Below are 16,295 nucleotides of genomic sequence, written 5' to 3'. Positions count from 1 at the left end.
TTATAGAAATTTTGAAATTAAGTTTTAATTGATAATGGACTTCTGAATATAAGTGTCATAAAACTGTGTGGAAATAAAATGGAAGTAAAGGAATAATGTAAATTTTCCATCAGTTTGTTCATATATTTTTAAATGAATAATGATGGGTATCAGTTGTAGTATATAGATTCCATTGAATGGATTTCCTCCCTTCCTTCCTTCCTTTCTTTTTTTTAAGTAGGCTTCACATCCAGCTCAGAGCCCAATGAGCAGCTTGATCTCAGGACCTGAGCTGAGATGAAAAGTCAGATGCTTAACCAACTGAGCCACCCAGTTACCCTTGAATGGATTTTTCTAAGAAGATATTTTATTTTGTAGTGTCAATATCTATCACATGCCAGAAATGACATTCATTACAATAATTTGAATTTACAATGAAAATATCTCAAGTGCTATCTTAGAAATGTATGAAAGGGTACCTAGTATTTTAAAATTATTTTGGGGGGGACACTGATCTAGTTCAGTGTGTCCCAAATGCTAATTTTCACCAGTTGGGAAAGAAAAAAAAAATAATAACCTAGAAAATTTTTCATAAAGTTAAATTTGTTCAATTTAAAAGGCTATTATTTTAAATTATATCCTTTCTCATGGTTTAGAGTTAAGATATATTTTAAAATTATGATGTTAACAAATGGTGGCTTTATTTTTAATGTTTTTTGCTTCATTGCTTCCTAAAATGTTTTTAAAAAGTTATTTTTATTAACTCACAAGATTCAAAATCCTGAGAGAAACACCAGTCTAGTAGAATGTAAATAGGAATGTTTATTTTATAAAACAGAATATTCTGGACTTACTGAGGAATGGAGATATTCATTTTACTACCTAGTTTAGTGAACGTAACCAACAAGCATTTTAAAGACATGTTTTGAATTTCTCCTGTGTACCAAACACCAGGATTTAATAGGTAAATAAGATTGTCCCAACCCCCAAGCAACTCCCATTTCAATGAAGGAGAGGAACATGTACAATTAATAATTATAATGGTTAAGTGTTGATAGAGATATGTACAAATTGCTGTGGAAACATGGAGGATAGAATGATTATTGCTGGTTTTAAAAATTGAATTGCTAGGGAATATAGATGAAAGCATGAATTTTACCAAAATATAAGGAAAATTATCCTAGAAGTTAAGAACATTTTAAGCAGTTCAAGTGTGTTTGGACTGTAGAAATGCTTGAGGTGAGATTTGAAAAGAAAGAAGGGGGAGAGACCAATACAAAATTTGTTTTTTCTCCTGAAGCAATGGCAAGACTGAAAGATTTTTTAAGCAAGGAAATGACTAAATCGGATACTTCTTAATACCATCTAATTCCTAATTACAGGCTCATCCAACAGTCTGATCTTTAATTTGGCCTCCTATGTAGATTCATTCACTAGGAAGAAATTCTCTTAGTAAACAAGCTAATTTCTCCTTCCAGATAAATGTTCTATTGAAAAATAATTGGCAGTCTATTCTGAGTTGGTTTGAGATAGTATCCAAACTCTAATGTATTTAAAATATAGTGAACAAGCCCAGTTTGGGAATGCCCAAACCTGAGTTGCAGATCTGAGAAAATACTACTGAGATCAACAAATTATTTCTACTTCTTCAAGTCCTGCTTGAAAAGCTAGTGGGAATTCTGAAGACTTTCTCTGTAGTAACCTGAAGATTACGTATCTATCAGCCTCCTACATGTAGTAAGAATTCAGTAGTCATGATGACAATAACTTCATAAAAGATGGTAATGATAATTTAAAAATCCTTAACACAACTTCCAGAAATGAAGGTGAAGCTCTTCCGAACATTCGTGATCAACCAACATAAAATTCATCTTGAACTTTGATATATTACTCTTGCAACAAGACCCATAAAGAATGGCTATGCCACTATACCTCTGTTCTCAAAAGGAGTTGACCAGACAGTGTAGGTGGAGAAGGAAAAACTCAGAAGCACTTTTGGATAAACTGCTCAAAGTAGTTGCACTACTTACAATGGCTCAGCAGAGTCTTCTGCATGAACAAAGACAGTGAACGTGAGTGAGGTAAGTTGTTTTCTTTCGGTGAAGTGAGAATCAATTAATTAATTTTGGCTTGATAAATTTTTTTGACTGCTCTGAGATACATTCCCCTAGGCCAGTCACAGTCAGTGTTGTACTGTGCAAAGTTATGCCTCACTGGTCAGTGGAACAATTAGGCTCACTGAACAAGTACAATTCAGGTCCAGCCTACTTTTTTCTTCTGTTTAAGTAACCTGACCTAACAACCGTGGGATTCTGTTGTTGACTCTTAAATATTTCAGGATTTTCAGGTTTGCTCAAGAGACACAAATGATCAATTCATGATTCAGAGACTTCTTCCTGCTCATGTGCTCAGTGTTACATTAATTAATACATTAATGTCTCCAAAGGTATCCACAAAATGTTGGGCATATAGTTTTACTGTAGAGGATTTAACTTTTCAACTTGTGAGTCTTGGGAAAATTACCTAATATCTTTAGACCCTGTTTTTCCCATTTCTAAATGGAGTTAATAATAGAAAGGTAGTAACCTGGTAAGTCTGTTGTGAAAATTTAATGAAAGTATATATGTAAAGCACTTAGATCAGTGCTTACCAAATATAAATCAACAAATTAATTTATTCAACTTTTCCAACACTGCATGCCAGGTAGTAGAGATAAGTACTAGAGATAAAATGGTGAACAAGAATAAACAGTTCCTGCTCTCGTGAAGCTTACAATCTAATGGAGGAGGTTGATATTCAAATCATCACAAAAACAAATATAAAGAAGAGAAGAAGGAAACAAATGGGCTTTTAGAAATAGAAAGATTAGACTTGGTTTTTGAGGGTAGTCAGAGAAGATTTCTCCAGGAAAGTGGTATCTGAAGGATGATTAAAAGTTAACTTGGTGAAATGGAGAAGAGAGATGGCTTTCCAGTCTGTGCTGAGGCCTGCAGAACAATGTGTCGTCACGGGTTTGAAGGACAGAAAGCAATCCTGAGTGCCTGGAGCAATTGAGGAAGGGGAGCAGGATGTGAGAATAGGTGAATTTGAGATGCATGGATGTGATCCATTGAATAGCAGTTTTAAGTTTGTCTTTTTGATAACAATGGGAAACTGCTAAAGAGCTTTTAAATGAGGTGGGAGGAAGGGACAGCGTGAAGTACCATGATTAGATTTGGATTTTGAGATCCTCTTGGCTGTAGAAAATGGATAAGAAGAAGACCAAAGGATATAGGGGATGTTATAAGAGATGATGAAAACTTGGACTCAGCTAATAATGGTAAAGTTGGAGAGAACTGGACAAATTTAAGAAATATTTAGGAAGAAAATCTTATATATATAAATTGGGGATGGATTGGATATGGGGATTAAAAGAGAGCAAAGTGTGGAGGATGACTCTTAAGTGTCCACTATTCACTAAGCAGGTAACATCAGAAGAGCAAGATTTGGGAGTAAAGTTATGAATTCATGTTTTGGAAATTTCATTTTGAGATTCTTTTGAGGTATTTAAGAGGACATGTTAGGTAGGCCAGAGCCCATAGAATATACATGTGTGTGTATACACACACACACACACACACACACACACATGCACATACATATATGTTGTTTGTGGACAGGTGATGACTTTCTCATCTGTAAAGTGAGCACACTACCTGCCTCATAGAAGTATTGTAAGAAATGAGTTCAAGAGGCTGCACATAAAGTGTCTAAATATGTATCAATAATTGTGCCAGCCTAAGAGATGGAGAAAAGGCACTAGTACGGTAATGGGAGAGTGGTATGGAAATGCCAGAGGAAATGCTGCAAGAAGTGTCAGACGAACAGCAGCCTGAGGCTAGTGTGATAAACACAATAGTCTGATATATACAACTTTTGAAGGTTGATCATTAGATTCTGTTAGCAAGCTACTTAAATGTTTTCTAAATGAGCAATTACTGAACCTGAAGTCTGGAAACGCTCTTATTAATACTGACTACAACATTAAATTATTCAAGGCAAGTTTTTATGGAAATTCATGAGCATTTATTCATGGCCACTAGTCCAATGTGGTAAGGTCAATGAAAAATTCCTAGAACTGAAGCTGAACCAGAGAAAGAAGGAGATAAGTGTGTTCTAGGAAGAGTGAATAATACAGAGACTTAAAAAAGCACAGACTTGTAAAGACAGAGTGGGATGAAAGGGGTGAAATTATCTTGGAATTAATAACATTTGGTGAGTGACAGGGATGATATTGGATAGGTTAAGGGATAAAATGTTGGAAAGCAAGTAAATGATGGGGTCTGTCAGAAAATTGTAAGCAGGGAAATGACTGGACTTGCTTTTTAATATATATATATATATATATATATATATATATATATATATATATTTATTTATTTAAATCTTTTGTTTAAGTTTATTTATTTATTTTGGAGGAGAGAGAACATGTGCGCCCATGAGTGGAGAAAGGGCAGAGACAGAATCCCAAGTGGGCCCTGTGCGGACAGAGCCCGACATAGGGGTCGATCTCACAAACCTGTGAGATCATGACCTCAGCTGAAACCAAGGTTCAGAACATCATATAGACCAGAGAATGGAATTGAAGACTAGAGAGACAGGGTTATCAGTTATGACAGTTGAACAAGTAAAAGACAGAAGCCTGATGTCCAGGAGGCCATTTGCAAAGTGGTCTGGATTGGAGATATAGAGAAAAAGATATATAGATGTATGTTGGGGATTATCAGCTTATACTAGGTAATTTAAATCAGAGTAAATGAAATAAATTAAGGACAACATATAAAGTGAAAAGAGATAAAGAATTTGAAAAGGACCCTGTGAAACAGCATCATTTAAGGAATAGGTACAATAAGAGGATCCTGGGGGTGCCTGGGTGGCTCAGTTAGTTAAGCATCCGGCTCTTGATTTCCACTCAGGCTATGATCTCACACTTTGTGAGATCGAGCCCCCTGTATGGCTCTACACTGACAGCATTGGGCCTGCTTGGGATTCTCTTTCTGCCCCTCTCCTGCTCACACATGTGCCTTCTCTCTCTCTCTCTCTCTCAAAATGAATAAGTAAACATTAAAAAAATAATAAGAGGATCTTGAGGTCTCTTATCCAATGATCCCCATTCTTAAATGTTCTTCTTTATGTCTAACTTAGGTATATCATGCTGTATTCAAAGTCTGTTTCCTCTGTCCACTCTCCAGTTGAGATAGAAAGCAGCTGTTCATCATCTTGTATATAACAACCCTTCCTCTGCTTGAATACTGTTATTAAGAAACCCGGTAGTCTTCTCTAACTTAGGCTAAATAATTTCTAGCTCCCATCTTCCCAACCCTTTAATCATCTCTGTGACTCTCAAATCCCTTCCACTTTCTCCACATCCTTCTTTAACTGTGGAGTCCGTTGCTAGATGTGCTTTTGAGATTCACTTTGAGGATCATGGAAGAAATTCTCTTAAATTTTTATGTGGTAACTTTATGTATCCCAGTGCTATGCTTGGACTTCATGTCAAATACAGGATTTCTAGTAAACCAATTATTTTGGCTATTTATGTGTAACCGGCTAAATTTTTGTATTTATTGTTAACATTAAATCCATGTTGATTGTGACATTTCAAAGAGATTATTCTCAATACCTTTAGGTGATTGAATGAAATAAGTTTACCTGCCTTGGTTTCAGTTTGGGTAGGAGGTAAAAGCTCTGTACTCCATGTACTTGCATAGGGTGACATAGATGAAGCATCTGTTCTTTTTCATCTCCCCTTTCTTGGTTAAACCGTAGAGTCAGATTAAACCGTTAGTGTGAAGGATCCTCAGTTATTTCACATGTCTATCTCCCCTACTCCACTGTGAGCTCCTTGAAGAAGGAACACAGTTCTGGTTATCTTTATATTCTCAGTTCACTTTTTTATCTCAAGGAAAATCACACTTGATGCCTGCCTTAAGTCAAATGTGGAAAAGGAAGGTCTTGACCAGCAGTAGCACTCAAGTTCCTTCTTGCTTGTCAGCTCCAGTTGACTGGTGGTAATTTAATTACTGCTTAGCAATGTGATTAGAAGGATTCTGAAGCAGGGTCCTAGATCATGAAAAAATGTTGTGGCAAATTAGAATTTTCAAAAATTAGAACTGTGAATTGCTATATCAAATTGTTTACCTTGGACATGGGACATAGGAAAGGAGGCACAGGTAGCCCGTATTTGCCATTAAAAGCAACAGGAGCTATGGCTTCATTCCGATACAGTGCCTTAGTGCCAGACAAGTAATGGACTGCTTCTGTGAGAAAGAAAATAGCACTTTGTTCAGTTTATAGATCATAGTGAAAACAACAGAAAATCTCAGAGGTCATGGCTCCACTTACACACACACACACACACACACACACACACACACACACACACACCATGGAAAGAGCCCAAATGTCCATCGATGGATGACTGGATAAAGAAGATGTGGTATATATATACAATGGAGTATTGCTCGGCAATCAAAAAGAATGAAATCTTGCCATTTGCAACTATGTGGATGGATCTAGAGGGTATTATGCTAAGCGAAATTAGTCAGAGAAAGACAAATATCATATGACTTTACTCGTATGAGGACTTTAAGAGACAAAACAGATGAACATAAGGGAAGGGAAACAAAAACAATGTAAAAACAGGGAGGGGGACAAAACATAAGAGACTGTTAAATATGGAGAACAAACAAAGGGTTACTGGAGGGGTTGTGGGAGGGGGGTTGGGCTAAATGGGTAAGGGTCATTAAGGAATCTACTCCTGAAATCATTGTTGCACTATATGCTAACTAACTTGGATGTAAATTAAAAAAAAATAAAATGAAACACACACACACACACACACACACACACACACACACACACACACACACAAAACTATTCACCCACTCATTTTGCCCAGTTGCATAAAGGCTGTCTTTAGTAGCTCTTGGAAAGTGTGTCAGTGCTAATCTGCATGGTTGCCACACATGATTCTGAAATGTCATTGTAAGAGTTTTATTCATGTTCTTTCCTTGAAGCCTGCACAGAAAATAGTTTTGATTTAACTTAAAAGTCAACAAAAATAATAGAGTTGCTTTCAACTAATCAAAGAATTCAGCTGCTACTTTAAAAGTTCCACAAGAAATCAATATGGTGGGGGTTATTGTTGAGCCACTGGAATGTAAGAAATAATCCTGAAGAATTGCCAATACATTTAATTTTAGATACTTTGCTTGTCTTTGTTTTGTTTTGTGCTTCTTCACTTAACATAAGCCTCCATGTCTAGACTCTGAAGACAACCTCAAAGATACATAAATCAATGATGAATCAAGTAGATTGATCCACTCATGATAGGTACTGGATCTAAAGTTCACAGTTAAAAGTGGAGATAAGCACTCTAAAAGTATAATTTCACAGTGAGTTGAGAGGGAAAAATTCTCACTACATTCTGAGTTGCTTGACCCATTGACATGGTTTTAACTGCCACTTGGTAATGACATCAAGTCTAGAGCTATATGTCAAAACATTCTGCAGAGCGCTGATTGGCTGCTATGTATATGATACAGTTACACTTCACACTCAAATCTAAAATTATTGAAGCCATCACTTCCTGTGAAGCCTATTCATTCTCCTGTATTCTCTGTTGTACTTGGTGTGGTGCTATGCTTCACAATTGTCCTTAACTCTTGCATTTTCTTTATGTCCCATGTTCAATCAATTACCAACTCTTATGCAGTTTACCTCCTAACTAGTTCTTGAATCCTTTTCCTACCCCCAACTCTGCTATCACTCTCCTAGTTCAGGCTCTCATCAGCTCTCATGCTGAATACTATGACATCCTCTTAACTACACTTCTAGTCTCTGGTCTGGCCCTGTCTATAGCTTACTATCTCATTTCCCTATTTATTTATTTATTTATTTATTTATTTATTTATTTATTTAAACTATTTTATTTATTTTTTGAAGGAGAGAGAGAGAGACAGAGCATGAGTGGGGGAGGAGCAGAGAGAGAGGGAGACACAGAATTCGAAGCAGGCTCCAGGCTCTATGCTGTCAGCACAGAGCCCGATGCGGGGCTCAAACCCACGAACCGAACCGTGAAATCGTGACCTGAGCCGAAGTCAGACGCTCAACCGACTGAGCCACCCATGCGCCCCTCATTTCCCTATTTAAACATTTCAGTGAATCATCGTTTGTGAGATTGAGTTCAAGCTCCTTAACATGGAATTCAATAATTCTATGATCTGGCCTCCATCTGACTTTCTATTTTAATCTCTTATCATCTCCCTCTACTTCTTATCTTTCACTTTGCTCTCTAGCAGTGGCGCTATTTCTGTCTGGAGCACCCTCCTTCTTTCTCATCATTTAATTAATTCTTTCATAAAACCTACCTCAGTTATCATCTCTTCCTAGAAAGTCTTTTACCTACCTACCGACCTACCCCCCCCCCCCACACACACACCTTTGTGCCTTTGTAATACCCAAGACCCCTGCCTATCTTTGCCCCTTATCACATTATGTTAATATGGCTAGGTATGGATTTTTCTGCACCACCACTATGAACTCTCCAAAGGAACATTATGTCATATCTACTTTTGTGCCTATAACACACTAACATAGTCTATTACACTGGCAATCTTTCTGTAGATGTTGACTGAAAAAATGACAGTGTATTATTATTAGTGTATACAATAGAATACAATTAGAAGCAATAGTATCATCAACTTGAATTTGCAACAGATTATATTGGTACTGATAACATAAAATATAGTGACCAAACCAGGAGAATAACTCTCATTTATACTTTCAAGTCCCCTAAAAATCACTGAAGTCTATAATTCAAATGAATATAGCAAATATGAATAAGTATGATTATTTATCTTTAGTGCTAAATTATCATAAATGACTAAGTAATATATTTAAATGTTGCTAACCAAATCAGAATTGCTAAGTAGCACACTTGTAAATGAAAGTCTAAATATTAGACTGAAAAAACATTTCCCAGATAAGTACAGGTACCTCTTAGAAGGAAAATCTCCAGGAATGTATACTGTTATTCAAAGCACAGGACAATTAGAGTCATCAGTATTACAAAAATAAAAAGAATGACTAGTTATACCATATTCTTTCCTTTATTGACAGTTTTCAATAAAACACATCATTTGAGTTCTAAAAGTACACATTTTTTCTCTCAATGTTATTTCTATTTTGAATGACAAAATTTAAATATAATCCATAATATTTTTATTTTCCTTACATTATCTCCTAGACTTCCCGGTAGCCACCACCCACAAAAAAGAAGCAAGATTCTAAAATAAAATGAACAGGATAACAATTTCCTATTTGGAGGAATCTTGGAATCTAGGCTTTCTTTTGCTTGGTAACTTTCCCCATTTATTCCCTCAGGTTAATTATTTTCCCTGCTAGCATGTTTTATGGTTGTGTTTGTTTGTTAAATTGTCTACAAATGTACAAGTTTATTAAAAAACCATAAATATTATAAGACAACTACAATTTTTCTTTTTTTCAAGACAACTACAATTTTAAGGTCAGTTAAGTTTCAGTTTTGAAACGTTTGCTGATATTTTTGTTTTTAAAAAGAAAATCCTGAAAGTACTTCTTTGCTTGTTTTGGAGTACCTGGTGAATTTTAACAATTCATTCTTTGAATGTTTTGGTTATTGTGCATTCTATTTTTACTAGAAAATAGGTTCTTCATATTTTGCTCACTGAAGATTATACAAGCATATGACCATGACTAAAATACTCATCTGCCCAATCTCCAGTTGATTAGCAGGGATGTTGGATGAATGTTACTGCTCTCAGAGATTTCATTGAGGGGATACTAAGAAGTTGGAGGGGCCACACTTGCTCTGTTAGAACTCTTTGTTGTCCCATTTAATTTTGGCATAGAAAATTTTAAATGAGGTCATTTAATGTAAAATTTAGTTTTCATATCTCAGGGACAATCTGAGTAAAAGTGCCTCTTTTTTGAACTCACATGAAACAAAAAGATGCTCTCTGTCTCCTTACATATGTGCAATTATGCCTTCTGTGCTACTTTCTAAAGAGCCTATGAGTACTTTCTAAAGGACATCAATGTTTTTAACACTCATTCTCTTTCAGTTTGATAGAGTCAAACATCTTTGGGGATTCAAGAATTTCACATAGGGAAAATTAAAAAAAAAATAAACGCATAACAGCAACAAATAAAAAGAAAAAAATTATAAAAATAAAACAAAATAAGAATTTCACATAGGTTTATGTTTTTTTTAAACTAACTTTTACAGTCAGAATAATAGTTCCATGAATATCACAGATTCTTAATAGATATGTGTTGAATGAATAAACAAAGCAACCAATCAATGACATGAAAAGGATGATGTGCTTTAAAATTTTCTGGGTAATCTTTTAAATATGTGATGGTGGACATCTATTGTTTTGTCTACCAAGTGATTGTTCTTCTAGGATAGCCTCACCCTTGATTCCTAACAGAGTTGCCAAGTTCCCATGTGACATTGCTGTACATAGTGGCGGGACCTTGAAACAAGCTAGGTCAATGAATCCCAAGCTTTTTGTACTTTTGATCTAGAAAATAAGGTCAATTACTTTCTAATGGTTGAAATTAAAAGACATAAAGTCTGGTTGGTGTTAATGGTGGCTTAGCAGTCTAAAATGTGGGTTCTGAACTTAAAGAAGCCTCCAGTGGCCAAAGATGGGACAATATGAGCATTAATAAAAATAGTAAATGCAATGAATTGAAACGATCAAATATGTTGGAATCTATGAACTCATAATGCTACCAAAAAATACTAATTGGTTACTTTTGCTGTGGAATCAACTCATTATTGTGAATACTAGTTAATAAAGGAAAATAATTGAGGCTGTATGTTGCCTTCCTTGAATTTACTATACATTAGGATAACTAAAAAGTTAACGAGGAAAATTTTTCTCTGTAGGACTATTCTAGCTAATTAGCAGAGAAGAAATGATAGAATAGATTACACTCAACTCCATGCCCCATAATGGGCTAAGTGATACAATATCTGCTAGCCGTACATAGTCATTGAGCTCTTGAAATGGGGATGGTCCGAAATGAGATGTGATTTAACCAGTGGTATACTGTTAAGTGTTTAATAACTGGCTCTCTGAGGTGGAAAAAACCCTGCTTTGTGATGTTTGCTGTGGTGTAAATACTGTCACCATAGCCATTTTGAGCTACCAGTGGAATGTCCTAAATGTAGATGGGATGAGATGCTCACAGTCTGCTCTCATGGGCCAGGGCAAGCAGACTGTAACACCTACCAGCTATAAGTAGAAAAAATACACCAGACTTTGAAAAATTAGTATGAAAATAAGAATATAAAATATATCATTAATGATTTTTAGTTAAATATCAAAATGACAGTATTTTCGACATACTGAGTTAAATAAAATATATTATTAAAATTGTTTTCACTTTTTTACAAATAAGGGTACTATAACATTTAAAATTACATATGTGGCTCATATTATGTTTATCTGCTGCTGTGGACAGTGATCATTACTTACTGCCAGCATATCAGCCTGCTTAAAATTCTCTCTCTCTCTTTCTCTCCCTCTACTCCCCTCCCCTACTCATGCTCTCTCTCTCTTTTTCAAAGACAACAAGGTATAAGAATTCTTTGTCTTTTACAAGGGATGTTAATAGGCATCGTGTACTCTTCCGCTGTATTTTTGTTTTTCTTTTATGAGAGAGAGAGAGAGCATGAGTGGGGTGGGGGAGACAGGCAGAGGCAGAGAGAGAGAGAGAGAGAGAGAGAGAATCTTAAGCAGACTCCACACTCAATGTGGAGCCCAACACAGGGCTCAATCCCCCAACCCTGGAATTATGACCTGAGCCAAAATTGAGAGTTGGATGCTCAACTGACTGAGCCACCCAGGTGCCCTGTAATTTTTTTTTTTTTTTTTTAGATCGAGAATATTATTCTTGGTAACTGTCACCAAAAGTTATTTCTGAATTCCCATTTTACTTTAGTTCTCTATGTCTTATGCCATCTGTCAATTTCTACTTCAAATATAACTATTTAGGTCTTATCTAAATAAGTATAGGCCCTTAAAAAAGAGAGAGAGAGAGAGAGAGAGAGAGAGACTTAAGAGATATGGCAATCAAATGAAATGTTTGGATACCACTTGGATCCCAATAGAAATTAATCACCTATAGAAAAAAAAAGTTATGAAACAACTAGAAATTTTAACATGGACTGGATATTTGATGATGTCAAGAAAGTGTTAATTGTTAGGACTAATACGGGTGTTGCCATCATGTTAAAATTTCTCCTTCAGAGGTACGCACTGAAATAGTTATGGATGAAATGAAATTAAGGGATTTCCTTCAAAATAATCAGTACCAATGGGGAGTAATTGGTAGGGGTATATATGAAACAAAGTGAGCATAAGTTTATGATTGTTATAGCCTTGTGTGTGTGTGTGTGTGTGTGTGTATCCTAGATTGTCACAGCTAGATTAGTCCATGCATAGGATTAATTGTACTAGTTTTTCCACTTTTGTGTATCTTTAAAATATTCCATAATAGAAAGTTAATGGACCCTGGCAATAGATGGCTAGGGTTTGAATCCTGGCTATGCCACTTTCTTAAGTTTATGACCTTGAACAACCTACTCAGGGTCATCGTCCTCATCCATAAAATGGAAATGTTAGTTGTATCTACTTCATAGGTTATGAAAATTAAAGTAATTAATATAAAAGGAAGAAAGAAGATATATAAAAGAACAGAGACTTGAAAATGTAGGGACTGGTGTGATTCAAGTTCCTGGGTTTGATTCACCATGTTACTCTCTTTAGGTCCCATAAAACACTCCAGAACCCTCCTAATTAATTCCCCTTTTTTTCTTAAACAGGTTAAAATTTGTATCTCTGTCTCTTGCAGCTAAAACAGTGCCAGCTAATAAACATGTACTTCCACTTTAGTAGCCTGTGAATTTGAAGTTTGTTATGTGTCTGCTGGGAGCAACCTGTCTTTGATTGGTTACTTTTCTAGAGTTGCTATTTGGGTTCCAGGGTGGTAGCCTCTCAGTTTGGGTAAGGTATTTGATGGTTTTTTGTTTGTTTATCTCTCCCTTTGTTTTAGAGAGAGAGAATGAGCAAGAGAGAGGGGCAGAGGGAAAGAAAGAAAATCTTAAGCAGGTTCCACAATCAGTGCAGAGCCTGATATGGGGCTCCATCCCATGAGCCTGGGGTCATGACCTGAGCTGAAATCAAGAGTCAGAGGCTCAACTGACGGAGCAATCCAGGCACCCCAGTATTTGATAGGCTTTCCTTTGTTATCTAGTTTGTTTGATTGGTTGTTTTTTTTAGTTAGTTGGTTGGTTGGTTGGTTGGTTTATTTATTTATTTATTTATTTAGAGAGAGTGTGTGAGCAGGGGAGGGGCAGAAAGAGGAGGGAGGGAGAGAGAATCCCTAGCAGGCTCCACACTGTCAGTGCAAGAGCCCGAAGTGGGGCTTGAACTCACAAATGGTGAGATCATGACCTGAGCCAAAATCAAGAGTTGGACACTTAACTGACTGGGCCACCAATTTAATTAAATTAAAATTTTATTTTATTTTATTTAAATTAAAATATTTAGGGTGGCTTTGGTTCTTCCAGGAGTTGTATGTCTGAAATAATAATACCTTGTTTTTCAAAACACTCGAGTGAGTTAACGTCTACAGTATTATGATTTATTGGGGTATATGAAGAAATTGATATCATTTTTATTTCTACTTATTTTATCTATAAAATAAATCAACGTAGAGATTACCAATATTTGGTGAATTATAAGTATAATTTATGGGACTACTTACTAAAAATTTATTTTTACTAATAGGCATGGAAAAAAAAAAAAAAAAAGCTTAGCCCAGGGACCTGTAACTAGGAGCAATCTGGCCCCTACCCCACTCTCCCCAGGAGGGCAGGGTCCCATAGCCCCAGGGTCCCCTCTCTGAAAAAGAAATTAGAGATTACTATTCTCAGCCAATGAGTTCCAAACTTTCCTTTATCACAGTGGGCATAATATACAGCCCATCCCAAACATTCTTCAGCTGCTTACTTCTTTATGGTATTCACTCCCCACACTCTTCTTCCATCTGGGGTCCCAGTGCCACTAGTTAACAACACCTTCTTACTTACTTTGAAAATATGGCCAATAATTCCAGAAGCCTTCCTATCTCTCATATGCTAATACGATCTGTCACCAAGTCCTATCTATTCTGTCTCCTAAATACTTCTTGAATCCATCCCAGTTCTCTCTGATCCAGTGAGATATATTCTGTGCTATTGTAATGACACCACCCACCCATCCTGTCCCTAGTAGTCTTTCTGCATTCAAATTGATTTCCCTCCTATTTTCCAGCAAGCAGACATAGTGGTCTCTTAAAATACAAATCTGGTGTTTCCTTCTCTGGTTTAAAACCCTTTAATGTCTACTTATTACTCTTAAGATAAAGCTCAAAATCTTTAAGTCCCTGCACAATCTCCCTTACTCTACGTCCCCCTCTCTTTTTTTTTTTTTTTTAATTTTTTTTTCAACGTTTATTTATTTTTGGGACAGAGAGAGACAGAGCATGAATGGGGGAGGGGCAGAGAGAGAGGGAGACACAGAATCGGAAACAGGCTCCAGGCTCTGAGCCATCAGCCCAGAGCCTGACGCGGGGCTCAAACTCACGGACCGCGAGATCGTGACCTAGCTGAAGTCGGACGCTTAACCGACTGCGCCACCCAGGCGCCCCAGCCCCTCTCTTTTTTCATGTTCCACCCAAAGTGGTTCCCTTCCAGTTTTCAAATACTGTGACGCTTTCTGCCTTAAGATGTAATGGTACAATATAGAATGTAATGTTCACTCTGTCTTCAATGCTCAATAGCTGCTTACTTGCCTGATAAACTCCAATTTACTTTTCAGATTCCAACCTAAATGTCAATTGCTAAGGACCCTCTAGAATAGTTCAGGTCTCCAACTCTCAATGTAGCCTGTGCTTTTGTTTCAAAGCACATATATATTAATATCTACTGGCCCACTAGCTCATCAGGTTCAAGAGAAAGAAACAATGTCCCTAGTGCCGAACACAGCATCTGACTATTTGTTGCATTGATGAATAGATAAGTATCTTTAACTTTGGTTAATTCTATCCCCTGCCCACTTCCCTAAATGACTACTTTGGGTATAAATTTTTCTGCCTGTTCTCATCTGTTTATTCATTTATTATGTAAATAAAATAATTATTCTAGGTACCACTCTTTCAGCTGATTTGTAGTTCTTGTTTTTGCTTCTCAGGATATCACTTATAACCAAACAATTTGTAAAGTTAGGGTTTCTACCCAAACTTGAGTGCTAGTCACTGTACTATCTACCACTTGCTAATTGTGGAGATTTGAAGCAAGTTAACTAATTATATCTATTTTAGAGGGTTATCTTGAGGTTTAAGTAATAGAAGGATAATAAAACAGTACAGTTCATAGCATCTAGCTGGAGCTCCATGAATGTTCTTTTCTGTCTGGCCTCAGTAGTTAAAGAAAAAGGAGTCAATCTTTGCTCCCTTCAGGGTATAATTCTGAATCCCTTCTCCCTAAATACTAATCAGATAGGTTTCTGAGCCTAAATTCAAAGAGATCTCTCCAGTTTTAATGCCTTATTAGCTTAATGAGTAATTAAGTTTTTTTGTTTGGTGAGTAAAAATTGGATCTGAGTTCTGTAATTTAGGCTGTTATCTGTGTGCTTAACAAAGGAGAAAATTACAATTTTCCATGGATCTTATCCTGTCTTTCCCACAACAATCAAATAGAAGATCAATTTAGTGGTAAGATATAGAGTTAATTCTGGAGCCAGGAAGCCTATCCATTAAGCTATTACGCTGATGCAGGCATGAAGTGAGGAGGGCCTGTTGGCAGGACTAGAAAGAAAGGGGAGAGACAGGAGAAATATGCTATAGGGAGGCCTTTCCTGATGATCAACCTAAAGTAGTTACCCTCTACTTATGATTTTGTTCTAATTTTCCACGAGGCACTTAACCATTATCTGATATTTTTCTCCTCAGCTTCATTATTAACTGCCTCCTTCCATTAGAAAGTAAGCTCCAAAAGATAAGGAATCATGTCTGTCCTGTTTGCTATTATAGACCCAGCACCCAGAACAAGGCATGGCCTAAAGCAGCACTCCGCATATATTTGTGGAAAGAATAAATTGTTACTGGAAATAAGCAACCAAATATAGTCAAAATAATTTCAAGGTTTAAAGCTTGACCAAGATAATAAGGTACCAAGA

The 16,295-nt window shown here is 36.3% G+C and overlaps 1 long non-coding RNA gene across 4 annotated transcripts in view; it reads left to right on the top strand.

Moving 5' to 3' along the window:
• Window positions 1–16,295, top strand: part of LOC125156508 (uncharacterized) — a 170,287-nt gene that overhangs the window by 11,019 nt on the left and 142,973 nt on the right. For 3 of the 4 annotated variants that reach the window (XR_007148636.1, XR_007148634.1, XR_007148633.1), the window contains 2 exons: window positions 1,798–2,060; window positions 9,269–9,496. This is a non-coding gene — a long non-coding RNA (uncharacterized LOC125156508). Of the gene's footprint in view, window positions 1–1,797; window positions 2,061–9,268; window positions 9,497–16,295 lie in introns of those variants that run through there. The other variant, XR_007148635.1, reaches the window with a different exon arrangement.

This window comes from Prionailurus viverrinus, chromosome F2, assembly GCF_022837055.1.
Source record: "Prionailurus viverrinus isolate Anna chromosome F2, UM_Priviv_1.0, whole genome shotgun sequence".
NCBI classification, from domain to species: domain Eukaryota; kingdom Metazoa; phylum Chordata; class Mammalia; order Carnivora; family Felidae; genus Prionailurus; species Prionailurus viverrinus.
Note: the sequence above shows the minus strand (reverse complement) of the source record. Positions and strands in the feature narration are given on the sequence as shown.